Source organism: Podarcis erhardii (assembly GCF_964252035.2).
Source record: "Podarcis erhardii genome assembly, chromosome: 9".
Taxonomy (NCBI): domain Eukaryota; kingdom Metazoa; phylum Chordata; class Lepidosauria; order Squamata; family Lacertidae; genus Podarcis; species Podarcis erhardii.
The window spans coordinates 74770716-74785993 of NC_138512.1; the positions used below are offsets into that span (position 1 = coordinate 74770716).

General features: G+C 47.8%; 1 protein-coding gene and 1 long non-coding RNA gene across 6 annotated transcripts in view; one reads left to right on the plus strand and one right to left on the minus strand.

Annotated features, from left to right (window-relative positions):
- RNF24 (ring finger protein 24) overlaps positions 1-15278 on the plus strand; it is an 81340-nt gene that overhangs the window by 29699 nt on the left and 36363 nt on the right. The gene's annotated exons all lie outside the window — the stretch shown is intronic.
- LOC309350495 overlaps positions 11950-15278 on the minus strand; it is a 122730-nt gene continuing 119401 nt past the window's right edge. Inside the window, exon 2 of the long non-coding RNA XR_014160436.1 lies at positions 11950-14105. This is a non-coding gene — a long non-coding RNA (uncharacterized lncRNA). The remainder of the gene's footprint in view (positions 14106-15278) is intronic.

The window sequence follows — 15278 nt, forward strand, 5'->3', positions numbered from 1 at the left end:
CGGGCTGTAGACTTGCAACCGGATCGTCATGGAATGCCGAGTCCCTGCTGTGTTGCCAGGCGCCCAGAACGTTCTCCTGGCATGTTTTCTCCTAAGAACTCGCCTCTATGACGCTGGTGAGGTTCTCAAGCTACCCCATACTATGGCAGGAATTCACCTTGGGTGCATGCTTGTACATCTCCTCTTCTTCCCCTGCCTTCCTCATTTATTTAAGCCAGGCAGCTGCATGGGGATCCCAGAAGCTGTACTGCGGTGTGTGTTTCTTGCCAGTAATTTCAAAGCAGTGCAATAGGTCATTCACTGCCCTAACTGCTGCTATATGTCTTGGGTCACATCTAAGTTCCTCAAAATAAGCACTCACGGAGTCTGTGCGTTGCCTGAGGTCAACACACACATTTCACAATGATCTTTTGTCCACAACATCTCCTGTTCCGTATACAGTGGTACCTTGGTTGTCGAACGCCTTGGCTCCCAAACAAATTAAGACCACTTCGTATGTTCCTGTTGTCTTCTTTGTTGGAAGACGCCCAGAGTGGCTGGGGAGACTCAGCCAGATTGGTGGGGTACAAATAAATTGTTGTTGTTGTTGTTGTTGTTGTTGTTGTTGTTGTTGTCGTCTCCAGCCACCAGCAGGAACTGATGGACTTTGGAGTCCAACGTCCCATAGAAGGAGCCCTGCAGGGTGACGAAAGGATAATTCTTTGGCTGTGGATTGTTACGCAGTAGGATCCTTTTGGCGCCATTGATCATGGGAACGTTTGTGTGTGGCAGGCTAGCAGGGTGTGTGTGTTGTTTTGCTTTTTGGCTGCAAAGGCCTCTTTTTTAAAAAAATGCTGGCAGAAGAATGAAGGCCTCTAATTCCTTATAATGAGATCAAGGGCTTAATGGCTTAAAATGCTTAGAAAATTGTGGAGATTATCTTAGTCCCCTCGCCCCCTCCTTTATCAAATATGACAGTGCAGGGGTGTCCATGCAGACAAAAATCCCATCTTGCAAATTCTGCTCACCGGCGGTGAGGCGGTTCCACCACCCTCAACCAGTGAGCGGAAAATAGCAAATTGTAATGGTACCCTCCACCCACTCAGTTATACACTGCGGAAGGATGCAAAGTCCTCTGGTGCTGCTAATAATAATAATAATAATAATAATAATTTATTTGTACCCTGGGTTTCCCCAGCCACTCTGGGCGGCTTCCAGCAAAGATTAAAAATACATTAAAATGTCACACATTAAAAAGTTCCCTGAACAGGGCTGCCTTCAGATGTCTTCTAAATGTCAGGTAGTTGTTTATCTCTTCAACATCTGATGGGAGGGCATTCCACAGGGCAGGCGCCACTACCGAGAAGGCCCTCTGCCTGGTTCCCTGTAACCTCACTTCTCGCAATGAGGGAACCGCCAGAAGGCCCTCGGCGCTGGACCTCAGTGTCTGGGCAGAACGATGTGGGTGGAGACGCTCCTTCAGATATACTGGACCGAGGCTGTTTAGGGCTTTAGAGGTCAGCACCAACACTTTGAATTGTGCTTGGAAACGTACTGGGAGCCAATGTAGGTCTTTCAGGACCGGTGTTATGTGGTCTTGGCGGCTGCCCCCAGTCACCAGTCTGGCTGCCGCATTCTGGATTAGTTGCAGTTTCCAGGTCACCTTCAAAGGTAGCCCCACGTAGAGCGCATTGCAGTAGTCCAAGTGGGAGATAACCAGAGCATGCACCACTCTGGCAAGACAGTCTGCGGGCGGGTATGGTCTCATCCTGCATGCCAGGTGGAGCTGGTAGACAGCTGCCCTGGACACAGAATTGACCTGCGCCTCCATGGACAGCTGTGAGTCTAGAATGACTCCCAGGCTGCACGCCTGGTCCTTCAGGGGCACAGTGACCCCATTCAGGACCAGGGAGTCCTCCACACCCATCTGCCTCCTGTCCCCCAAGAACAGTACTTCTGTCTTGTCAGGATTCAACCTCAATCCATTAGCTGCCATCCATCCTCCAACCCTGCCCAGGGCTTTGCTTTGGAAAGGGTTTGGAAGCCAGGCTGTGCGGTCTCGTCCATTCTTCCTGGATGCATCATGGACTGCAAACTGCAAACTCTTCTCTGTTGCAACTGCACAGGAAGCAAACATATGTTGTCACTGAATTGCGTAAACGGAGCACAGGCTCTTTAAGGGAGGCATAGAGAGTTGCAAGCCTTTAACGGGGGCGTGGCTTTTGTTCTCCTGTAAAGTTTATATGTCACTTTTCTGACAGTACCGGTCTCCAAGGTAGTTAACGATCAGTCAATCAAATCTTTATTACGGTCATAGACCAGCATAAGTAGAGTGCGGTGCAATCATTTAAAATCTGTAAAACGTTTTGGAAAGCTAAAATTATTAAAACAGAAGGTATATATAAAAGACTAAAAGAAGGGTTAGGAGCATTAAACAGAGGATGTGGAAGAGCATAAAAGGTAAGTATATAAAAGGCTACGGCTATCAATTCACAGAGCTCTCTGATATGAGTGTTCATTAAATCTGTTTCGTGGCACAGGTCATCAAAGGTAGTTAATGAAATATCAAAGCATAATCCAGATAGCAGGCTAAAGTTTATTGTATTCTGTTATAGGCCATCAAAACAGCTATGCGGGAGCACTTGGAAGAACCCTAAGAAGCAATAGTTAGCAGCAGTTAAAGGGGGTAAATTACTATTATTATTATTATTATTATTATTATTATTATTATTATTATTATTATACCACCCTTTATCAAAAGGTCTCAGGGCGGTGTACAACATTAAGAACACATTTTACGGAGCAAAAAAAAAAAAAAAACATAAAACATAATAATAAAATTAATCACGATAACAGTCCCCCCCTCCAGCTTTAATGTACACATCAAATTAAATTACTCTTCCTTTTAAAAGAAAAAGGACTGAAGTTGCCTGACATCATACATATATATACACACACACTGTGAAAGTATCAATTAGCTCTTTCTTGGGGGAGGAAATGTCTGAACTATTGAATCTGTAAGTGTTCCGCCCCCTTCTTGCTTTTTGTCTGAATTTTTCACTGCTCGAAAAGGATTTCTCAATCAAGATTTTGTGTTCCTCTTTGAGAAGCATGACTTGTATGCATGTCTCAAAAGGCAGAAGCTGCACTGCATTGCGCCCAGAATGGAGATCTCCTGCGGTTTACTACAAAGGGCATCTGAGCAGGGAGAGAGTAAAAGGGAAAGTTCATGTGTGTGTTCAGTGACCGCACACGAGGATACTAACCGTTGCAAAACTCTTTTTCAGTAGGTCTTCCCTTCAGCTACCCACCTCCCCAGAGCTGGCTATGTCTCCTCCTCTTCTGGCTCTTTCCCAAGCAATCTGAGACTGTGCCTGCTTGTTAATACTACTACTACTAGTAGTAGTAATTTATTTATTTATACCCCGCCCATCTGGCTGGGTTTCCCCAGCCACTCTGGGCGGCTTCCAACCGAATATTAAAAACACAATACAACATTCAACATTAAAAACTTCCCTAAACAAGGCTACCTTCAGATGTCTTTTGAAAGTAAGATAGTTGCTTATTTCCTTGACATCTGACAGGGCAGGCACCACCACCGAGAAGGCCCTCTGCCTGGTTCCCTGTAACCTCTCTTCTCGCAGGGAAGGAACCGCCAGAAGGCCCTCGGAGCTGGACCTCAGTTGGACGATGGGCTGGACGATGGGGGTGGAGACGCTCCTTCAAGTATACTGGGCCTTTGAGGCCATTTAGGGCTTTAAAGGTCAGGACCAACACTTTGAATTGTGCTTGGAAACATACTGGGAGCCAATGTAGGTCTTTCAGGACCGGTGTTATATGGTCTCGGCGGCTGCTCCCAGTAACCAGAATAGCTGCCGCATTCTGGATTAGTTGTTGTTTCTGGGTCACTTTCAAAAGTAGCCCCATGTAGAGCGCATTGCAGTAGTCCAAGCAGGAGATATAACCACTTTGGCCAGACAGTCTGCGGGCAGGTGGGGTCTCAGCCTACGTACCAGATGGAGCTGGTAGACAGCTGCCCTGGACACAGAATTGACCTGTACCTCCATGGACAGCTGAGTCCAAAATGACTCCCAGGCTGCGCACCTGGTCCTTCAGGGGCACAGTTACCCCATTCAGGACCAGGGAGTCCTCCATACCAGCCCTCCCCCGTCCCCCAAGAACAGTCCTTCTGTCTTGTCAGGATTCACCCTCAATCTGTTACCTGCCATCCATCCTCCCACCGCCTCCAGACACTCACACAGGACCTTCACTGCCCTCACTGGTTCTGATTTAAAAGAGAGGTAGAGCTTTTGCTGCTCCCATTTCATGCCTCTCCGGGTTCTTGGAAACCAGGGGAAGAAGAGACCTTGTCGCGGCAGGATGGGGGGACAGCCATGCCTCTTCACCACCTTTGGCCTCCCCCATGCCCCTCTCCTGCTTCGACTTCTGCCTCTGCTTTTGGAGTTATTAGCAAAAACATCTCCATGGATTTGGTTGAGCATCTGGCCTAAGGAGCAGAGTGGTCTTACTCCATGAATATCAGTTGCCGAAACTGAAATTCTAGACACCTGCTCACAGCTGTCCCGTCCTCTCCAGAGCTTTCCCCAAGCAATCGGAGACTGCGCCTTCATGCAGAGAACCTCTCATCCACCCTTTTCATGCCTCTTCTGGTTCTGGGAGAGAAGTGGAGAAGGGAGCTAGTTGCAGCAGGATGGGGGGACACCACTCCTCTGCATCCAACCAGTCCATTACATCCCATCGCCCCCCAGCCAGCATGACAAGCAGTCACAGATGAAGGAAGTTGTAGCCCCACAATATCTGGAGGGTGCCATGTTGGACCATCCTTGGTGTACCCAGTGCAGAACTAGTTGGGCCATTGGTCTGCTGTGGAATAAGACAACTTTCCTGTGTTTACCACTGATCTCTGGTGGCAGTCTCACCTGGCGCCCTTGAGATGTTTTGCACTATAAGTCCCACCAACCAGCAGGAGTTGTAGCCAGAAACATCTCCAGTATGGCAAAAGCTGCTCTGGTGCCACAGAGGGTGTGAACGTGTAAAAGCGAAGATTATTGTGGAGATTGTGTGTACTCTCCTAAACTTCCCCATCAAAATGCAGAATCTTGCTGGCTAGTGGGGGGGGGGGAGAGGCGGGAATCAAACCTGCCTGTCTTGTTTGATTTTTATTCTGAGTGTCGTAATCTTGGCTCTGACTCCACAGCTAGGTGTGTCTCATTGGCAGAGGAAGGAAAACCATTCCTGCTGCCCAGGATTTTCTAGACATGTGGTGTGTGGGGTTTTCGAAATGATACGTAACAATGAAGGAGTCACGTTTTCAAACATGCAGTGTTCCCTTTTGTAGACAGGCTTGTGCAAAGTCATCTGTAACCCTGCCAACAATAGCTACCGTGACAGTATTTTTAGCAAGCTTGTTCCACGAGTTCGGTTTACAATGTCAAATATGTCAGTCTTACTGAAGCTGAGAGGCCTCTCTGATTCAAGGCAACTCTTTTGTTATTTATATATCTATAATAAAAGTGGGGGTGCGGGTGGTGCTGTGTTCTAAACCACAGAGCCTAGGGCTTGTCGATCGGAAGGTCAGCGGTTCGAATCCCCGCGACGGAGTGAGCTCCTGTTGCTTGGTCCCTGCTCCTGCCAACCTAGCAGTTCGAAAGCACATCAAAGAGCAAGTAGAAAAATAAGTACTGCTCCGGCGGAAAGGTAAACGGCGTTTCCGTACGCTGCTCTGGTTTCACCAGTAGCGGCTTAGTCATGCTGGCCACATGACCTGGGAAAACTGTCTGCGGACAAACGTCTGCTTCCTCGGCCAGTAAAGCGAGATGAGCACCGCAACCCCAGAGTTGTTCGCGACTGGACTTAATTGTCAGAGGTCCCTTATCTTTAACTTATAATTAAAGTAGCTAAGCGTGTTCATAAAAGAAAAAGTAAACTCCCAAATCCTGAAAGACCTACGTTGGCTCCCAGTATGTTTCCGAGCACAATTCAAAGTGTTGGTGCTGACCTTAAAAGCCCTAAGTGGCCTCGGCCCAGGATACCTGAAAGAGCATCTCCAACCCCCTTGTTCAGCCCGGACACTGAGGTCCAGCGCCGAGGGCCTTCAGGCGGTTCCCTCCCTGCAAGAAGCAAAGCTACAGGGAACCAGGCAGAGGGCCTTCTTGGTAGTGGCACCTGCCCTGTGGAACGCCCTCCCATCAGATGTCAAAGAGATAAACAACTACCTGACATTTAGAAGACATCTGAAGGCAGCCTTGTTTAGGGAAGTTTATAATGTGTGACATTTTAATGTATTTTTAATCTCTGTTGGAAGCTGCCCAGAGTGGCTGGGGAAACCCAGACAGATGGGTGGGGTCCAAATAATAAATTATTATAATATTATTATTATCATTATGGTTGGGCAACACCTGTCCAAGCAAAAAGTCACAGAATAGAATTGCAGAATCATAGAATTGTTTAGTTGGAAAGGGACTCCTAGAGTCATATATTCCAACCCCCTTCAATGCAGGAATCTCAACTACAACGGGGTTCCTCTCTAAACTTTGACCGTTACAGTAAAGAACTGTTCCACAGTAGATGGACCTTCATTGGAGCTTATATGAGAAAATAAAATATTAAGCACAACATTAAAAAGAAAAAAGAAAAGTGCAAAAATTAGACTGGTCACTGCAGGCGTGAAGTCTCCATGTAGATTCTTCTCCAAGTTGGAGACTGCAGGCAGAATTAGGCCTCTAGCCGATGCTGCAAGTATCAGGTTGCACCTAGAATTCTTGGAACAAGAAGCAATGGCTGATCCCCGTTTCTGAAAATATAAAGGCTGGCTGTGTCCCAGAACCTTGCATGTAACTCGAGACCTTCAGCGCCAGAGAGTAATAATTCAGTCGGCGCTCTCTCCCTCTTAGAACTCGGTGTTTATTAATTGTTTTGATGCTGCTTCGTTTTCCGAAATACACACAGCAGCAGCGCAAGGACCAGGGGTGGGCTTGTCACCTGAGAGCGATCGCTAATTGACTCCGAGGGCTGTCCCCCATTTCTGTCCTCATTGAGTGTTGTCAGCCTGGGAAGTGGGGGACGCCAAGACTTGCGGCAAGGCGCTTTTTCAGCGGTGTTGGTTTCTGTCCGCCATCTTCTCGTTATTCCCGTCAAATCAAAGCACAAGTCTGTCAAACTATTATTACAACAAAAGAGAAGGCCCAAGAGATCATGCAAATGGCGCCCTGCAGAAGTAATGATAGCTCCTGAAGTGAATGAAGACCTGGTTTCAAACACCTCAAGGGACATCGATTAGCCATCCCTCGTCAAGTTCTGCACTCAGGAAAGATTCTGCACCTTGTGTCGATTCTTCGTCATCCATGCTGTGCTGCGTTTGCCATTGTGTATTATTGTCATCTGTGTAATTCTCTCTGGCTTTGTTTAGCCACGGCAAAATGCTCTGGAAGGTGCTGGCATCTCGCCCCCGACCTCTGAAAGTCACCAGCCGCTTCTTAAATTGCACCGGACGTTCCCCACGCATTCTTCATGTGTTATCTGCGCTACCGTAAGAGTTAGGGACTTCCTATTTGAAACAAAGCAGGGTTGCCAGGAAGCCGTATTTTTGTGCGTCACAAAGCCTTCGGTGTTCTTTCTGCAGTTCCTCGGAATCGCAACACACCTCTGGGGACACATCTGGGCTTCCTTCGCTGTAATGGGTACAGCGCTTAGTGGTTGGGGCGGGTTTCCTCTTTCGCTTTCCTCTTCTTCTTCTTTTGCATTCTACATTAGAGGGAACAGCTGCTCAGATACAGTCTCAGGAAAGGGAGGGCTGGTTCCACAAGCCCTTAAAGGTAAGGACATCAGAAGAGCCCATTGGATCAGGCCTGTGACTCTCTCTCCCTGTGGTTCCCAGAAAGTGATATTCAGAAGCGTTACTGCGTCCGACCGCAATGCCAGAGCGTAGCCACTTGGCTAGGAGCCATTGGTAGCCGTCCCCATCTCCATTAAATTGTCCAGTCCTCTTTTAAAGCCATCCCAGTTATTGGCCGTCGCTGCCTCCAGCAGCAGGGAGTTCCTTAGTATTTACAGGCCCGCCTCTCCTGGTCTGGCCCACAGAGGACCTTCAGGTCCATGAATAATCATAGTTTAGAGGTCCTGGGCCCTAAGGAAGTCAGACTATCCTGCACCAGGGCCAGGGCCTTCTCAGTGATGGCTCCAACCCGGTGGAATGCTCCGTCCCATGAGACCAGGGCCCTGCAGGATTTAATTTCCTTCTACAGGGCCTATAACACAGAGCTATTCTGCCTGGCTTTCAATTTGAACTTAGCCTGATCTTTTATTCCCCTTCTTTCCTTCCCCCTCCCCTTTTTATGAAGATTACCCGCTCTGGGATCCCACAGCTAATTCCCCCCTGGTCTCCTTGCTGGCCCAAATAGGACTAATTTAGCCAGCTAGCCCTTGTGATCATCCAATGTTTATTGGGTGGAGTTTCCCCCTAAATTGATTTTTGAATTGTGAATTTATTGTTATTCACGGTTTTATACTGTATTTTAAGCTGTTTTTTGTTGTATCAATTAAGTGTTTTAAATTTGTTGTTAGCCGCCCTGAGCCCGGTTTTCTGAACCGGGCTAGGGCGGGGTATAAATAAAAATTTATTGTTATTATTATTATTATTATTATTATTATTATTATTAGTTTAACCATATACTGTGTGTAGTATTTTCTTTTCTCCATCCGGAACCTCCGGAACCTTGGATGCCCACAAGTTGCAGTGTTGCAGACTACATCCATCTTCATTTCGGGGAAAAGTACTTCTATTTTCCCAGTCAGCTGTAGCAATTGGTTTTTTCATGCGGCACCAACTTGCCTTCCCCTCTGTATCTGCCCTGTCAGCTGCAGCGGCTTCTACTTCTCTGGTTTTTCTGCTCTTTAAAATACAGGTGAATAAGGGGGGGGATGGGAAGGTAAGCCAGCTGTTTTTAATGTGTGTTTGTTAAAGAAGCAAATCCAAACATCTTCCTACGTGCATATCTAAGCTGGAAAGGCTGCCAGTTTGTTTCCTGTGTAAGTTAATATTTTTCTCCTTGGGTCAACATTCGTCGTGTCTAAAATGAGGTGGGACAAGGAGGAAAAACATTGATGTGAAACATAATCTAGTTACTTGAAAAGAGGAGTTAATGTTTGGACTGTGGGTCAGTTTTGCTCCCTTGAGGGACCATCTCTCACTCTTATTTTAGTTCCCTCAACAGTATCCACCTTGCCCGTGTCATCAGCGGCATAACCCAGAGGTTTTCCAGATGTTGCCATGCTACAATTCCCATCACCCCTGATGGATGTCAGAGTCCAAGATTTTGTGGAAGGTCACTACCTCCCCATCCCTGACACAGCCATTTCGTCCTTTCTCCCAACTATAATCAGAATAAAAAGCATGCATTTGTGTACATTCAATCCTTACGGCATTTATTTTCCCCTCTCCTTGTTGTCTCACCCAGGGCTTTCCCAAACTTGGGTCTCCAGCTGTTTTTGGACTACAACTCCCATCATCCCTGGCTAGCAGGACCAGGGATGGTCAGGAATGATGGGAGTTGTAGTCCAAAAACAGATGTAAGTTTGAGACACCCTGGTCTAGCATGTTGGCCTGCTTAACGCATACAGTCAAACCTCGGTTGTCGGACGTAATCCGTTCCGGAAGCCCGTTCGGCTTCCGAAATGTTCAGCAACTGAGGCGTGGCTTCCGATTGGCTGCAGGAGCTTCCTGTGCGCAAGCGGAATCCGCGTCAGACATTCGGCTTCCGGAAACCGGAGCATTTACTTCCGGGTTTTCGGCCTTCAGGAGCCGAAACATTCCAAAACAGAGGTGTTCGGGAACCGAGGTTTGACTGTAACTCTAAGCCATGGTTTGTTTAACAGACCATCATGTAAAACACCAATTGTCCTACAGATGATCAAATAAACCATGGCTCACCTTCTCCAAAGTTTTGTTTTGCTGCTGCTCATGCCTTTGTAGTCAGGAGAGCATCCAAGCTGAGTTAGCCAAACAAACCATAGTTAAGGAAGGATGCTGTGTGTGCACATGACGCCAAGCCATAGTTAAAACTAGCCAAGGTTCCTAGTTCAGCCACTGGGGAGGGTTTTCTCATAACACCAAGCCATTGTTTAATAAACCAAGCCGTTTCTAGACTGCAGAGTCTTTTGAGACCAGTCCCTCTCTCTCAGATGAGGTTACTTCATACCGTTCCCCCATACACTGCCGACCCTGTAGAAAGAACAGTAAGTCTTCTTGGTTTCATTCGTCTTCCTGTATGTTATATAATCTCCTGTCAGTTCCAAGGATGAGCAGAAGTGATTCTAGCAGTTTAAAATCAATACTCCCATCCCTTTGTACGAAGAGACCCAAATTAATTTGTTGGGTTCCTCCCACACCGAAGAGGGTGTACCAAGGAAATTGCAAGTTACGTAAGCCCCCAGCTTGCAAGAGTGATGACCTTCTGCGGATCACACAGAGCAAGCGGGAAATTTTCCTTGCCCGGTATTAAGTATTCCTGTCAATCCTGACCTCTTCTGAATGGTACAAGCGGTGCCGTTCCCCAGCAGGCCTGCGATAAATGAAAGCAAAACACTGGATATGACTGTTTGATCTCTTCCTTTCCCACCAATCGCCAGAAAACAAAGAAAGGGAAAAGTGAAACCTTCAAGGGACAGAGTGGGAGAGGAGTAGAGTCAGAGTTTGTTGATTCCGCTCCACATTGCAAAGCTAGAATGCATGATTAAATACCTTTTCCTGGGCAGATGGAACATTTACCCTTGGTAATGGCAGAGCATGGCTTCAAATCCTGCTTTCTGACCAATTCTGAACTCTGGTTCAGGTTCTGGGTGGTTCATGGGCCAACTGTGGCCCTCCAGGCATTCCCATCTGGCCCCCAGGGCTCTCTGCAGGCCACACCCCTCGCCAGCCCTGCCTCTCACTCTTGAGTTTCTTTTTCCTGTCTGGAACATGCCTTCAAACTATTACTAATAGCTCTTCTGTAGAACACAAGACTCTTATCCTAAGGGCTGTGGATTTGAAACCCACATTGGGTGAAAGATTCCTGCATTGCAGGAGGGTTGGACTAGATGACCCTTGTGGTCCCTTCCAACTTTGCAATTCTGTGATTCCTTGTGTGGAGAGGGGTGTTTATAGGAACTAGCCTACTGCTGTTGTTGGCATCCATCCATCTCAAGAGACAATGGGGTGAGCTTCCAGGGGTGAAATCGAATTACAGTCATACCTCAAGTTACAGACTTCAGACTTCAGGTTGCGTTTTTTCGGGTTATGGACCCGCCGAAACCTGGAAGTACCAGAACAGGTTACTTCTGGGTTTCGGTGCTCACGCATGAGCAGATACACTAAATCGCGCTTTGTGCAGAAGCGCTGAATCGCTACCCGTGCATGCGCAGACGTGCTGCTATGGGTTGCGAACATGCATCCCGCACGGATCACGTTCGCAACCCGAGCGTCCACTGTACAGTGGTACCTCAGGATGCGAACGGGATCCGTTCCGGAACCCCGTTCGCATCCTGAAGCAAATGCAACCTGCACGTGCGCGGGTTGCGGCTCGCCGCTTCTACGCATGCCCATCATGTCATTTTAACTGTCTGCACATGCATGAGCGGCGAAACCCGGAAGTAACGCGCTCCGTTACTTCTGGGTCGCCGTGGAGCGCAACCTGAAAGTGCTCATCCTGGAGCATATTCAACCCGAGGTATGACTGTGCTTCATTAACAGCACCGAAGTGACTTCCCTGGGGTGCAAACCTGGGCAGTGTACATGGAAATCCTAGGCTGCCCAGAAGACAAGGCCCCCCTCTCAGCCTCACTGACGGGGTCCAAAGGATAGCGGAGCAATGCATTTGACACCAGGAGTTGCTGGAAGGAGACGTACAAGGCGCCATCCAACCGCCTTAGGGACTCCAGATTTGTGTAGGGTTTACTCCTCAGCCTTTTCTTCTCCTGAAGATGTCCTTCAAGGCAGTGGAGGTTTAGGGTGGGAGTTTTCCTTCACCTAGATGGGCTACCTCCCCAGGTTGCTAGTTCCCCATCTGCCCCTCACTTCTTTCTATGGGACATGCAGAAACCGCCTTTTTGACCAATGGACCCATTCTTGGTCTCATCTAGTCAACCCTCCAGGACCCTGTCTTTGCATGCAGGGGAATTCCCTAGCTCGCCAAGGGTTTGAGGCCCATCAGCTACCCTCACCTGCTTTAGCCAGCCAGTCAAAGCCGTTCCCTAGGTGTGGCTGCTGTGTCATGCTGGCAGCTTCCAGAAGCCACAGGTGAGAGCTGAGTGCAGGGTGGGCATCAAAGTTAGACAAACTCCCCCAGAAGGCGCATGATGTGCCCGTCATCAGAGTTGCTACCCCTCCTCTAACACCCTTTATTCCCCACTGTACAGTAGCCTGCTGTACAAAGGTAGAATTAACACCTGTGGCTCCACCCACTTTTCCTCTGGCCCCGCCCACTCTTGGCATGTGGCCCCCAGAGAATTGCCCAGAAAGGGAATGTGGCCCGTGGACATTGCAGGGGGTGGACTAGATGCCTCTTGGGGTCCCTTCCAATTCTACGATTCTAACTGAAAAGAGCTCTCCATCCCCGGTTTAGGTATTCAGGCATAGCCCTCAACCGTTACGGAAAACAAACCACCGTTAAGCATTACACCTCTTTGATTTTCAAGATCAATATTAGTTTATTGTGTAAATAATGGCCATTACGACCGCACTTGGGTCACAGGCGGTTTCAGCAGCGTTTAAACAGACAAACATATTCAAATTCACTCTTATTCCGGGAAAGTGCATCTCTATGTTTTTTCACTGCCACGGTGAAGCTGACCGCTTGCATGCAGTCAGTTGTTCTTGAATAGTCAGTTTTATTTTCATCACCGGCTCTTCAGCTTGCATTGCCTGAGCAAATAAATCAAGTAGGAATTTATTTGTAGATAAAGCATGTTTAGAGCTGTTCAAGGAAGAGGTATTCCATCACTAGTACCCAAACTTTTTTCCTCCACGGACCACTTGGAAATTGCTAAGGGTCTCTCTCAGTGGACCACTTAAAGGGATTTTTTTGTAATGCACCGCTGTGCTAGGTGCTGTGGGATTTTTAATTGTATTTCTGTTGTTTTTATTATATATTGCATTACTGTTCAGCTTCCACAGAATTCAGATTGTAATACGATAAAATGCAGTTTTAAGAACAAAGAGGAGCAGTAAAAATACCCCTAACAATGTAAATATTTGTTGCAATGGATGTGCCGTTTTCAACCACGAAGCATGTGGAAACAGTGTGGGTATTCCTGGCCCAGATGGTTCAGCATTTCTATCCCATGGAAGTGAAGCAGTGTGCTGCAGTGGTTAGAGTATCAGACTAGGACCAGGGAGACTCGGGTTCAAATCCTTACTCTGCCGTGATCTCACTGGGCGATCGTGGGCCAAAGACTATCTCTCATTCTAACCTACCTCAGTGGGGTTGTTGTAAGAATAAAAGGGGAAATGCATGGTATCCTTGGGGGAAAGGGGAGATTCAAGTGTGTAGTCTCTGTTTCAGAAGGGTCTTTTTGTAATGTCTGAAATATCGAAACTTTTGAACCATTAAGGCTTGTTGCACAGAGATAAGCAACGCAACCCTAACTTTGTCTGCTCAGAAGTTAAGTCTTACTGAATTCAGTGGGGCTTACTCCCATAGAAGTGGGTCTGAGATTGCACCTCTCAGCATTGAAATAGCTTTCCAAAATGTCTAATAATGTGCCAAAAAAAAAAGGCAGTGAAGCCTGGCTCTGTTCCATTTTTTACTCAGTATTTTTTATTTATTTATGATTAATTAAGAGCTGTTTGTAACTTTCCAACAAAATTCATGACACAAATATCCTGTAGAGCATAAACATTCCCTTTATTTTGGTGACTCCTATATGCTCCTGTAACTTCGCTTCTCTGCCGCCGAGACCACGTAACACAGGTCCTGAAAGACCTACATTGGCTCCCAGTGTGTTTCCGAGCACAATTCAAAGTGTTGGTGCTGACCTTGAAAGCCCTAAACGGCCTCAGCCCAGTATACCTGAAGGAGCGTCTCCACCCCCATCGTTCAGCCCGGACACTGAGGTCCAGCGCTGAGGGCCTTCTGGCAGTTCCCTCACTGCAGGAAGCGAAGTTACGGGGAACCAGGCAGAGGGCCTTCTCAGTAGTGGCACCTGCCCTGTGGAATGCCCTCCCACCAGATGTCAAAGAGAAAAACAACTACCAGACTTTTAGAAGGCATCTGAAGGCAGCCCTGTTTAGGGAAGTTTTTAATGTTTGATGTTTTACTGTGTTTTTAATATTCTTTTGGGAGCCGCCCAGAGTGGCTGGGGAAACCCAGCCAGATGGGTGGCGTATAATTAATAAATTATTGTTGTTGTTGTTCTAGTGACATCATAGTGCTTTAAATGCACCGCGTGACTGTGGCCTTAAATTGATCAGCTGTTGGGTTTGCTGTGCGTGCATTTTGGGGGGTGTTGGAGGTGAAAGAACGCAAACGCAGAGCGTGATGCAAACCCAGCTTCCAACAGGGCCAAAGTTGCCCTGGAGATAGCCTTTTGGTGAACTTGTCATTCAGAGGTTTGGGGTGGAGATGGTCGTGCCCTGCCTGCGCAGGACATTGGTCAATGCGTCCCCTCCCTCCCTCCTCCTCTCTCTCTCTTGCTATTTGCATTTCGTCAGTGCGGCCGGACGGTGTTGCAACTTTTACAGCGCCGTTTCCAAATCGGCCAGCTGATAAATGGGTAACTTTTCTGTCCTGGTTGCATAGTCTCTCCTCCTGATCATGAGTGGTCAAGGCAGGAAGGGGGGCGGGGAGGGGACAAAGAAGGACCACACACAGGCCAAGTGTGTTTGAATGTAGTTGGCTAAGCAGTTGCCTCCTTACCTCTCTCGCCCTGATCTGGCCACTGTGATCCAGACTTGATTGTTGTAACTCGCTCTACGTGGGGCTGCCCTTGAGACTGACCCAGAAACTCCAGCGGGTGCAGAATGCTGCGGCGAGACTCTTTACAGGGTCCTCGCCGCAGGATCACATTTACCCAGCACTATACCAGCTGCACTAGCTCCTGTGGAGTACAGGATCAGGTTTAAGGTGCTGGTTTTAACCTTTAAAGCCCTATACAGTGGTACCTCGGGTTACAGATGCTTCAGGTTACAGACGCTTCAGGTTACAGACTTTGCTAACCCAGAAATAGTACCTCGGGTTAAGAACTTTGCTTCAGGATGAGAACAGAAATCGCACAGCGGCTGCATGGCGGCAGCGGGAGGCCCC